The sequence below is a fragment of the Phyllobates terribilis genome, unplaced genomic scaffold, assembly GCF_046119375.1.
Source record: "Phyllobates terribilis strain yellow unplaced genomic scaffold, ASM4611937v1 Scaffold_2__4_contigs__length_985480577, whole genome shotgun sequence".
NCBI lineage: Eukaryota > Metazoa > Chordata > Amphibia > Anura > Dendrobatidae > Phyllobates > Phyllobates terribilis.
Window position 1 is genome coordinate 840,342,927 of NW_027362762.1, and position 13,084 is coordinate 840,356,010.

The window sequence follows — 13,084 nt, forward strand, 5'->3', positions numbered from 1 at the left end:
AAGCCACCACTCAGTCGATGCTGAATCACCAGCAGGAGCAGTCTGTGACCACTCTTTGCCAGGGAAGATCTGTGGTGGGTACAACAGGCAGGTAGGTAGCAATAACCTGCCTGATGGTGTTTAGGCATTTTTTTTTTTAAAGTCCTGGATATACCTCTTTAACCCCTTCTGGCCCAGGGCGTACTAATACGTATCTGTGCCCTGGGTCTTATGGGCCTGATACGTATTAGTAAGCCCTGGCAATTTCGCCTGCACACAAGCGGTGCGGGCGAGATCGCCGCCGGGTGTCAGCTGATTGTTACAGCTGACACCTGGTGCTATGTGCAGGGAGCTGTCCATGTCAGGGCGGGGGGTGTGGTTACAGACACTGCTCTGTATTCTCGGAATGGTGACTGAACCTGCGCCAGCGCCGCCCCCATGAATGAAACCGAGTGCAGCCGGCGAGAATAAAGTTCATTTTCTCCCTGTAGCTTTAGGTTAAGTGTGGGCACCGGGCAGGTTAGTAATACTATTGACCTGCAGATATGGGCTTAATCTGCAAGTTAATAGCGTTTTTGCTGGTGACAGGTTCTCTTTAATGGCCCATGCATATTGTCATATTATGGCTATGCTGTACCGGAAATATCTGGACGTGTGAAAGAGCCCTTAGGCTGATTTTAGGATAGTTAGAATACGTCAGCAGTTAAAACTCAGCAATAAAGACTGGAGAGGAAAGACATAAAACATTGGACAAATACTCCAGACCACAATATGTTTTCTAACTCCAGCACTAAAGAAGATGAGTAGTAGCTTGGGAATAATAGAAAAGAAAACGAGAGCAAGACTGAAAGACTTAAAAAAGAAAATTCACTAAAATTCATACATTTAACTATTGCTTTTTTGCATATTCATTTTGCTAGTTAAAGTTTTCATCTGTACATACTGCAGAAATACAGTGATATATTTCTGGCTTTTTGGTTGTGTACCTACTTAGCATTTCATATTTTGTAATTTTAGGAAAAAAGGTTGAAATTTGTTGAAAAAATAGAAATAAAAATAGAAAAAAATAGACATTTAACTGTGCATGTCTGTCTTTGCACACCCTTTTTACTAGCCCAATTTGACAACTGTACACAACACAACTATACTGCTGCTTGCTGCCACGCTTTTTATATCTGCATGTGTACTGTGATAGAGTCACTGGCATGATATACGAGGGGAGGTATGTATCACTCAGGTTGCTCTCCTATGTGTACTGAAGCCTACTAAATTTCTACCAGCATGTTATATGCTGGGGGTTAACTCTCTTAAAGGGTGTGGTTTTATGGGAATGGCAGAGAGGATGGGAGGCCATTCTCCTACCTCCCCTCAGGGTGTGACTGAGCAGGATTAAATACTCAATCAGTAGTTTGTTTTGTGTAGTGTGTGGCTTGGAGAAGGAAGTCTCCAGGCTGTGTTGGGTTGAAGCCAGAGAGCAACACCGGAGGACTGGTGTTGCTGAAGACTTCGCTGTGCTACCTGGAGCAGGCCGAGCCTTGCTGGCTAATAGACTTTGTTGTACTTTCTCTTTTGTTGTCCCGTTAACCCTGAGAGGGCCTTTTATTTTTTAAGGGACGCTGCTGGAGTTTATGCCACATAATAAACCCACAGGAAGTTTTACCTGAACCGTGTGTCCTGTGTCTGCCTCCGGAGAGCCGAGCAAGTCGCTTTACCACAGTACCTACCTACCTAGCATTTCTTATTAAGTCCTTTTTGGCAAGGCTTGTATAATCAAGGTTCAACGAATTCTCAAAAGTTAATTATAGTGCTATACAAAATGTATGGTTATAGACTAAGTGACAATGGACAGGGTTATGTAAAAGAAAAAAAACATACCACAGTGAAGTGCCACCAGAGACAGCTACACCACCAAACACAGGCCATAATTGGCCTCCAACAAGCATATTAGTAATGAGGAAGTGGTGGGCGTTATGGAATATATGGCACATCACTTGTCTTAGTCACAACAGGATGATGTTACCTTTAGCAGCAACACCATCAGTTTCAGTCAATGTTCTTCACAGAACGAGATGAAAAGTGAGTAAGGTTACGTTCACGTGTTCAGTGTTTGATCAGTATTTTACCTCAGTATTGTAAGTCAAAACCAGCAGTGAGTAAAAAATGCAGAAGTGGTCCCACTCCTAATTTTGGCTTACAAATACTGATGTAAAATACTCACCAAATACTGAATGTGTGATCATGGTCTCAGAGAGATAATTTTTGGACTTTTTTTGTATTAAAAAACAACAACATCATCTGTCAGTGCATGTTTTATTAATTAGGTTTTGATTACTACCATTTTACCATCAGTTTCTATGGTGAGTTCATATTGACAATTGTAAGGCTGTGTTTAAAGAGCTTGAAAGAGGTTTGATACAGTCCTAGGATATCTCAGAGTGATATTCACACCTCTGCAGGGCAATTTGGAAAACTGCAATTCCTAGTGAATTTATTCACCGCAAATCAAATGTTTTGGGAATAACCTGGTGAATTTGAATTTCAAAAGTTTCAGTCATCTCTAGGGATCAGTAAAGCCCTTCTACAAGAATGGTATTAGGAAAGGCTTTCCTGATTTCTTAGTGACAGAATTTGATCCCATTTTTTGCGCTACGCGCAGCACAGTGACTGGGGTCCTGGGTTTGAATCCCACCAAGGACAACATCTGCAAGGAATTTGAATGTTCTCCCTGTGTTTGTGTCGGTTTCCTCCGTGTTCTCCGGTTTCCTTCCACACATCAAACACATACTGGTAGTGAATTTAGATTGTGAGCCCCAATAGGGACAGCGATGATAATGTATGTAAAGCGCTGCGGAATTAAAGTGAGTAAAATAAGTAAATAGGAGCTATGGAAGATGTAAGGTTCATTCATGGAAACATAGTATGATCATCTGCTAGAGCTATGGAAGTGATCAATTGCTAAGCAACCAATATATCAAAAGTAGCAGTAATATTTAATTTTTATACTCCTCAATACCATTAGTGACATGTATTTGTGTGTTTTGTAGAAGTATGTAAGGTTATATTCACAGTGGGTTCAGTTGCTTTTATCAACGTTTTGCACTTACACAATAGCTTTTTTCTATTGTATATAAAGCAAAATGAGCAATTTAACACAATAACATGAATTGTGTATGGTACTAAGAGGAAGCACCAAAGTTCTGTTGTAACAATACATTTTAGCAAACTGCAACAATTTTCTGTTAAAACAGAAACCATGCGTCACAGGATAGACTGAGGCCCAATTAGCTGAATGTATCATAAACCACTTAGAATAATTATGAACAATTGGCCTTGTTGTTTTTGTGATGGATAGATTGATTCATTGGAACATAGCAAAAATGAATATTTGCTTATGCAGACATGGATTAGAAAAAGAGTAGACCTTGAATTGGAGTAATTTCATTTTTTCATAGGGCCAATCAGGCCATATAGGTTAGCTACAGAGCACTGAGTCTTGTTCGTGTTCTCCTGAATCAGATCTGGTTTAGTCTATTAAGTACATTCTGTTTTTCTTTCATACACAAAAAACCTACAACTAGTAATAGTTCTATGTGAACCATTGGGTGTAATAGAAAGATGGATGATAAAACAGTTACCAGTTTATAACAATTTAAGCACCATTTATTTTTTAAACCAGTAGTGCTATGGTCCATTTCATATATTTGTTAAAATGAAATTTATGAAATATTCATTTTGTTAAAGTAGTGTTTCAATGTTCTACTGGGTATACTTTTACATCTTTTTTCTATTCTTTTAGGGGAATTGATTTTGTTGTCATTTGTGCTTTTTGTAGATGTTCGATTAGTTGCTATCTCTTGCTAAATGTCCTCACACTAATTGTTAGAGGATCCTATTTCCCAAGGCTTATCTGTATTTGACCTAATTTGATAATAATAATAATTTTTATTTATATAGCGCCAACATATTCTGCAGAACCTAACAATTAAGCGGGAACATACACAGACAATAAATTCAATACAAGGTAAGGCAGTTTAAACACTTACATTAGGAGTGAGGGTCCTTACAATCTACAAGGGAATAGGGGGGAAACAGTAGGTGAAAAGTGCTTGTTATTTCAGGTCCAGTAATTATAATAAATAAGGGTTTTCATATAAAGCTGCATAATCTGGCCAGTATGTTTAAGTGCAATTATCAAGTATCAAGTGCAGTTATCATGTGCAGGGAGGGTGTGGAGACAGATGAATAGGAGGGAGCAGATTCTGAATAATATTTAGAGGGAACAGGGGAAAGTTAGGGTACTGAGTTGGGGTGATAGGCTTGTTTAAAGAGATTAATTTTTAAAGCACGTTTGAAGACGTGGGGGTTAGGCATCAGTCGGATCATCTGGGGTAGTACATTCCGAAGAACTGGTGCAGCACGATACAAGTATTGGAGACAGAGGTGCGAAGTTCGGATCATGGGAGATGTAAAGCCCCCGTCACACTAAGCGAGATCGCTAGCGAGATCGCTGCTGAGTCACAAGTTTTGTGACGCAACAGCGACCTCAGCAGCGATCTCGCTACGTTTGACACGTAGCAGTGACCAGGCCCCAGCTGTAAGATCGCTGGTCGTGCCGAAATGGCCTGGACCATTTTTTGATTGTTGAGGTCCCGCTGGGTAGCATGCATCGGTGTGTTTGACACCTTACGAATGACCTCGTTGGCGACTCAGAACTGAGACACATAGGCGTGCATTTGCGTTGCATCGTTATACAGGTCACTACGGGTCTCCATATCGTTGCTGCGTCGTTGGGAAGATCTGACTGTTTGACATCTCACCAGCGACCACACAGCGACGCAGCAACGATCCCTGCCAGGTCATATCGTTGTCGGGATCGCTGTAGCGTCGCTAAGTGTGACGGTACCTTTAGTCTTAGGTCATTTGTAGAACGTGTAGGGCGATAGACTGAGATGAGAGAGGAGATATAAGGCGGTGCAGAACTGTGGAGAGCTTTGTGGGTGAGAGCGATGAGTTTATTTTGGACCCTGTAGCGAATGTGTAGCCAGTGTAATGACTAGCACAAGATGGAGGCATCGGTAACAGCTGGACAGAAATACGACCCTGGCTGCCGCATTCAGGACGGATTGGAGAGGAGAAAGTTTGGTGAGAGGGAGACTGATCAGAAGAGAGTTGCAGTAGTCCAGACGAGAGTGAATAAGAGCGACAGTAAGAGTTTTAGCAGTTTCAAAGGTGAGAAAAGGTTGGATTCTGGAGATGTTTTTAAGATGCAGGTGACAAGATCGAGTGAGTGATCGGATATAAGGAGTAAAGGAAAGGTTAGTCTTGAATATGACCCCCAAGGCAGCGGGCGTGCTGCTGGGGAATTATGGTTGAACCCTCCAAGGTAATTTCAATGTCAGTTAGAGTTAGGTTAGTAGAGGGGAGAAACACAAGAAGTTCCATTTTGAGGAGATTCAGTTTAAGATAGAGGGAGGGCATAATGTTAGAGACAGCAGACAAACAACCCTTGGTATTTTGTATTAGCGTTGGGGTGATGTCAGGAGAAGAGGCGTATAATTGAGTGTTGTCAGCATAGAGATGGTACTGGAACCCAAATCTACTGATTGTTAGTGTTGAGCATTCCGATACTGAAATATCGGGTATCGACCGATATTCGCGGTATTGGAGTTCCAATACTGAGTTCCGATACTTTTAAAATATTGAATACCGGAATCAGAACTTCCCATAATGCCTGCGCTCTGCAGTGTCTCTGATGGATGACAAGCTGGATGGCAGCGCTCAGCTTACTGTACTTGTCATTTAGTGTTAAAGGATTTATTAAAAAAAAAATAGTGTTTTCATAGATTAGATTCATAGAAACATGTCAGTCACATATATAATAAGTACAGTGATAGTGTTGATTACTGTACTTGTCATTTAGTGTTAAAATAAAGGATTTATTAAAAAAAAATTGGCGTGGGGTTCCCCGTAATTTTAGTCTCTAGCGAAGGTTAAGCAGATGGCTGGGGCAGATGTTTGAAGCCTGGGAAGGGGGTAATACCCACGGAGCTTTCCATGCTACTAATATCAGCCCCCAGCTGAATACCTAGCCATTACTAGCTATTAAAATGGGGGACCCCAAAAAAAATGACGTGCGGTCCCCCCTATTTTAATAGCTAGCAAAGGCTACATTCACATGACAGGCTGGATCGCAGCCGAAAGCTGCCATCCAGCTTGCCATGCCGCAGACACTGAGAGGCGCAGGCATGCTTGCACTCCTCAGTGTCTGGCTGTGACGGCATAAAGATGAGCCAAGGTCATGTCCAATGAACTCGGCTCACCTCATGCACGTCACTGACAGCGTGGGAAAATTCTCCTGCACTTGCAGTGAGCGTGAGTGAATTCTCCTGCTGAAGCGCTGAGTGCAGGAGAATTTTCCCACGCTGTCAGTAACGTACATGAGGTGAGCTCATGTCCAATGAACTCAGCTCACCTCATGCACGTCACTGACAGCGTGGGAGAATTCTCCTGCGCTCAGCGCTTGAGCAGGAGAATTCTCCCACGCTGGGATGGCATTGAGATGACAGGTTGGATCGCAGCTGAATGGCAGCTTTCGGCTGTGATCCAGCCTGTCATGTGAATGTAGCAGAGCTGGAGCCGTCGTGGAAACCATGGAAAGGTAGGGATGATGTTGGTTTATTATTTTACTTTTATTGCAGAAGACATTGGCTTCAGCTGGAATGGGCGTGATGGTAAGTATGGTTTAATTTAGAACAATAAAGAATTGTGTGTTTATTTCAATTAAAGGACTTTATTCTGGGTGTTTGTGTTATTTTTTTAACTTTGACTATGGGGTTAGTAATGGGGGTGTCTTATAGATGCCTCTCCATTACTAACCTGGGCTTGATGTCAGCTGGCATTATAAGCTGACATCAACCCCAGCCCTATTACCCCACTGCCACCGCTATAGGGCAGTGGGAAGAGCGAAGCTAAGTGCCAGAATTGGTGCATCCTATGGATGCGCCATTTCTGGGGTGGCTGACGGCTGGTGTTTCTAGCCTGGGAGGGGGCCAATATTCATGGCACCCTTCCTGGGCTATTAATATCAGCCCCCAGCTGTCTGCCTAGCCTTTGCTAGCTATTAAAATAGGGGGGACCCCACATAATTTTTTTGGGGGGTCCCCTATTTTAATAGCTAGTAAAGGCTAGGCATTCAGCTGGGGGCTGATATTAGTAGCCTGGGAATCTCCGTGGGTATTACCCCTTCCCAGGCTTCAAACATCTGCCCCAGCCGTCTGCTTAACCTCCGCTAGAGACTAAAATTACGGGGAACCCAACGCCAATTTTTTTTTTAATAAATCCTTTATTTTAACACTAAATGACAAGTACAGTAATCAACACTATCACTGTACTTCTTATATATGTGACTGACATGTTTCTATGTATCCAATCTATGTGTGATGCTCTATTCTTTCTGTTCTAAATTGTCGGGTACAGATGCTGAATTGCCGGCCGGCTTTTTTAAAGAGACTTTGCATGAAGACACTATTATTTTTTTTAATAATTCCTTTAACACTAAATGACAAGTACAGTAAGCAACACTGTCACTGTACTTCTTATATATGTGACTGACATGTTTCTATCTATATAATCTATGTGTGATGCTCTATTCTTTCTGTTCTAAATTGTCTGGTACCGGTGTATGCCACTGCTGAATTGCCGGCTTTTCATGTAATACATTCGACATTATTCTTAGTTGTTTTCCTTCATGTAGAATTAACCTATAAGGAAAGAAAGGGTTTATTTTCATTCCGATATTTGTGTCCCATTGACTTGCATTGGTTTCCGGTATCAGAATCGGCGATATCCGATATTTTTTGGGTATCGGTCCGATCCAATCCGATCCGATATTTCCCGATATCGGAAGGTATCGCTCAACACTACTGATTGTTTGTCCAATAGGAGCAGTATATAGAGAGAAGAGAAGGGGGCCTAGGACTGAGCCCAGCAGAACCCCCGATAGTAAGGGGATGAGGAGAGGAAGAGGAGCTTGCAAAAAATACAGTGAAGGAGTGGTCAGAGAGGTAAGAGGAGAACCAGGAGAGAATGGTGTCCTTGAGGCTGATAGAGCTGAGCATAGTGAGCAGGAGCTGGTGATCCACAGTGTCAAATGTAGCAGAGAGATCCAGAAGAATCAGCTGGCAGCAGTGACCTTTGGATTTCGCTGTTAATTGATCGTTAGAGACTTTAGTAAGGGCAGCTTCAGTAAAATGTAAAGAGTGGAAACCAGATTGTAAAGGGTCGAAAAAAGAGTTATGTGAGAGATAGCGGATAAGATGGGATTGGACAAACCATTCTAGGAGTTTAGAGATGAATGGAAGATTAAAGACATCTGCAGTTAGCAGTGCAGTACTGATGGAGGGATAATTTTTTAAGTAAAGGGGTTATGATGGCGTGTTTAAATCAGAAGTGAAAGATACCTGAAGAAAGAGAGAGGTTAAATATTTTAGGTAGGTGAGTGGTGACCACCGTTGAGAGAGACTGCAGGAGATGTGAGGGAATAGGGTCACAGTAGCAGGTTGTAGGCCGAGAAGAAGCTGGCAACTTCTTCTTCTTTAACAGCCTCAAAGATCGCAAGTGAGCTTGAAGTTCGGCAGAGAATAGAATCCAGGAACTGAGGAGACTGGACTGAAATTTCCTGGTGGATGTGGTTGATTTTTTTCTAGGAAATAAGTGGCTAGATCCTCACTGCTGAGGTTCGTGATGGGGGCCTATGCTTTAGGGATCAGGAGGAGTGTTGTAGCGCCGGCGTCCCTGCCCTCTGCTAGGCAGGGACGCTGTTCCCCTCACCTCTCTGCTCCGTGCCCGGCGTCCTCCTCCCGCTCTGCTGGCAGCGCGCGCTCCTTCCCGGCCACTGTGCTTAGGGCGCGCGCGCTCTCCCTCCCTCTTAAAGGGGCCGCGCGCGCCGTCCTATGGAGTCCCCGGCCAATGGCCGGAGGACTTCACCATATATAAGGCACCTCCTCCAAAATGGAGGTGCCCGAGCAATGTTGTTGCACTGTTCACTACTCTGCTTCAGCCCTCAGGTCCCGTTGCCAGTTACCTGCCAGATACCTGCCAGATTCCTGTCAGCTTGCTGTCTTATTCCTGCCTGATATTCTGCTACCTGCCTGCTAGCCTGAGGTCCGACGGTCTGCCTTACAACTCCTGTCAGTCTGTCTAAGGACCAGCTTGCCCGCTCACCTGGGAGCGCACATCTGCTACCTGCCTGCTAGCCTACCTGGAGGCTCCGCCGTCACGTGCTGTGACCACCTGCCTGTCCAGTGACTCCTGCCCGCTCACCTGGGAGCGCTCATCTGCTGCCTGTCTCCTAGCCTACCTGGAGGCTCTTCCGTCACGTGCTGTGACCACCCGCCTGTCCAGAGACTTCTGCCCGCTCACCTGGGAGCGCTCATCTGCCGCCTGTCTGTCGGTCTTCCTGGAGGCTCCGCCGTCACATGCCGTGACCACCCGTTTATCCAGAGACTCTCGCCTGCTCACCTGGGAGCTCACGTCTACCATCAGCCGCCACAGGTCGTACCAACCCTTTACCCAGAGACTGCCCCGTTCTCTTGCCGTGACCATCTGCCCGTTCATCCAGAGACTGCCCCGGTCACTTGCCGTGACCATCTGCCCGTTCATCCAGAGACTGCCCCGGTCACTTGCCGTGACCATCTGCCCGTTCATCCAGAGACTGCCCCGGTCACTTGCCGTGACCTCCTGCCCGTTCTTCCAGAGACTGTCCCGGTCATCTGCTGTGACTGCCTGCCTGGTCGCCACCCGCTCCCTTACAAGGACCGCCCCCTTGTATAGTAGCTCAGAGGTTCCGCCTCCCAGACCCGTTACAGTTTGCTCGGGCCATGGAACCCGGTGGCACCCAAGCTCCCTCGCTCTCGGACCTGTGTCATGAACTGTCCCGTCAGAAGTCCCAACAGGAGTCCATCCTGGGTCACCTGCGGAATGTCAATTCTCGCCTGGACACTCTGACTGCTCCGCCAGCAACCTCCGCCAGTGCCATGACTCGCAATCCGGCAGCTCCGCTGCCCACTAATACCATGGTATCCTACCCCGGACCCCGGCTTTCTGCACCTCCTCGCTTCGGAGGCGACTCCGCCCAGGCTCGGGGCTTCATAAATCAGTGCACCCTGCACTTTGAACTATTGTCCCACCAGTTTAACTCCGACCGGGCCAAAATTGCCTTCATCATGTCCCATCTCACCGGGGAGGCCCTGGCCTGGCTAAATCCTCTATGGGAGAGAGGAGACCCCCTGGTGTCCGACTTGCCTGCCTTTCTCACGGCTTTCCGGAAAGTCTTCGACGAACCCGGACGGAAGACCTCATCCGCATCATCACTGCTACGCCTCCGTCAGGGAGGTCTCACCGTGGGCCAATATGCCATACGGTTCCGTACCCTTGCCTCGGAGCTGGCCTGGGATAACGACGCTCTGGTATCCGTCTTCTGGGAGGGTCTGTCAGGCCGTATTAAAGATGAACTTGCCGGTCGGGACATTCCTACCAATCTCGATGACCTAATAACTCTTGCCACCCGGATTGACCTACGGTTCCAGGAGCGTGCCAAAGAGGTCACCCGTGAGAGGAGGTTTCCACGTCTAGCTCCTACTTTTCAGAAACCCGTCACTCCCTCCGTCTCTCCCCAGGTACACTCTCCTGAGCCTATGCAGGTCGACCAGACCAAGATGGTCAAAACCCGTCAGGACTTACGCCGTGCCGATGGGAGCTGCTTCTACTGTGGCAGTAAGGAGCACCGGATCCGTGCCTGCCCGGAGAGGTCGGGAAACGCCTGTGTCTAGGTTCGCTCAGAGAGGTCGACCTAGACAAGAATAAATCCTCTCCATCTCTGCTGCTGTCAGTCTCAATCGTCTGCGGGGAGAACCGTTATTTCGAACTAGCCCAACTTGACTCTGGAGCAGCCGGGAATCTTATTTCACAGTCCCTGGTAGAGAAATACCGCATCCCCACCAAACCTCTGGCTGTACCCTTGTCTGTTGCTGCCGTGGATGGGGGTCTCTTACCACGCCCCTTCCAACTCATCACCGAATCCATTACTCTGCAGGTGGGAATGCTGCATTCTGAGAGTATCTCCTTTCATGTTCTGCCTGGACTCTCTCACGCCCTCTTGCTAGGTCTACCTTGGCTCCAGAGACATGCACCCGTGCTTGACTGGCAGACCGGAGAGGTCCTTCGCTGGGGACAGGACTGCCATAAGACCTGTCTGGTTCCCGTCCATCCCGTCCGTCCTTCTCCTACCCCAGCTAATCTAACTGGACTTCCGATTCCTTATTGGTCTTATGCTGATGTTTTTAATAAAAAGGAGGCAGAGACACTACCCCCTCATAGACCATACGACTGCCCTATCGACCTGTTACCCGGTACTACTCCTCCCCGTGGGCATATTTATCCATTATCCGCTGCTGAGACCCGGTCGATGTCCGAATATATTGAGGAGAATCTGGCCAGGGGATTCATCCGGAAATCTACCTCCCCGGCGGGAGCAGGCTTCTTTTTCGTCAAAAAGAAGGACGGTTCTCTCCGTCCCTGTATAGACTATAGAGGCCTTAACCAGATCACGGTGAAGAATAAGTACCCCCTTCCGCTCATTCCGGAGTTATTTGATCGTCTGAGGGGGGCTAGAATCTTCACCAAACTGGACCTCCGTGGGGCGTACAACCTGGTTCGTATCCGTCAGGGGGATGAATGGAAGACGGCATTCAACACCCGGGACGGCCACTATGAATATCTGGTAATGCCCTTTGGTCTCTGTAACGCTCCTGCCGTCTTTCAAGAGTTGATCAATGACATCTTCCAGGACCTTCTCTACTCCTGCGTAGTGGTGTACCTGGACGACATCTTGGTCTTCTCTCCGGATCTCCAGACTCACCGGAGGGACGTTCGTCAGGTCCTGCTCAGGCTCAGGCAGAATCACCTCTTCGCTAAATACGAGAAGTGCCTCTTTGAGCAGACCTCGCTTCCGTTTTTGGGCTACATTATTTCTCAGACCGGCCTACGAATGGATCCAGAGAAACTGTCTGCCATCGAGAAATGGCCTCGACCGGAGGGGTTGAAGGCCATTCAGCGGTTCCTGGGCTTCGCTAACTACTACCGCCTCTTCATACCACACTTCTCTTCCCGGACTGCCCCAATTTCCGCGCTCACCCGTAAGGGTACTAATCCCAAAGAGTGGCCGCCCGAAGCAGAGGAGGCCTTTCTTTCCTTAAAACAGGCCTTCTCTTCTGCCCCGGTGCTGCATCGCCCGGACGGCAACAAGCAGTTCTTCCTGGAAGTTGACGCCTCCTCCTCTGGAGCCGGAGCGGTACTTACTCAAAAATCATCTTCCGGGAGGATGGTAACTTGCGGCTTCTTCTCTAAACTCTTCTCCTCCTCAGAGCGCAATTATTCCATAGGAGACCGAGAGTTATTGGCCATCAAACTGGCATTGGAGGAGTGGCGTTACCTGCTCGAGGGGGTTCTTCACCCGGTAATAATTTACACTGACCACAAGAACTTGGCTTACCTCCAGCATGCCCAGAGACTTAACCCGCGCCAAGCCCGGTGGTCCTTGTTTTTTGCTCGCTTTGATTTTGTTCTTCATTTTCGCCCGGCTAACAAAAACGTCAACGCGGACGCCTTGTCTCGATCCTTTCTGGTGTCTGATCTCGAGGAAGATCCGAAACACATCATCGATCCCGCCAGAGTAATGCAGGTGGCTCCCGTGAGTCTAAATCGTCTCCCTCCCGGAAAGACGTTCGTATCAGTACCTGATCGGGAGAAGATCCTTCACTGGGGTCACTCGTCTAAACTGGCTGGCCATGTCAGTCAGAAAAAGACCCTCCAGCTTATTACCCGGCACTACTGGTGGCCTACCCTGCACAAGGACGTAATAGACTTTGTTTCTGCCTGTGTGTCCTGCGCCCGCAACAAGGTTCCGAGACATCTGCCAGCCGGTCGCCTCCTTCCGCTTTTTGTACCTGCTGCCCCCTGGCAGCATATAGCAATGGACTTTATAACTGACCTCCCAGTCTCTGCCGGTTGTACGGTCATTTGGGTAGTCGCTGACCGCTTCTCCAAG

General features: G+C 47.0%; 1 protein-coding gene across 2 annotated transcripts in view; it reads left to right on the plus strand.

Annotated features, from left to right (window-relative positions):
- WSCD1 (WSC domain containing 1) overlaps positions 1–13,084 on the plus strand; it is a 328,308-nt gene that overhangs the window by 117,121 nt on the left and 198,103 nt on the right. The gene's annotated exons all lie outside the window — the stretch shown is intronic.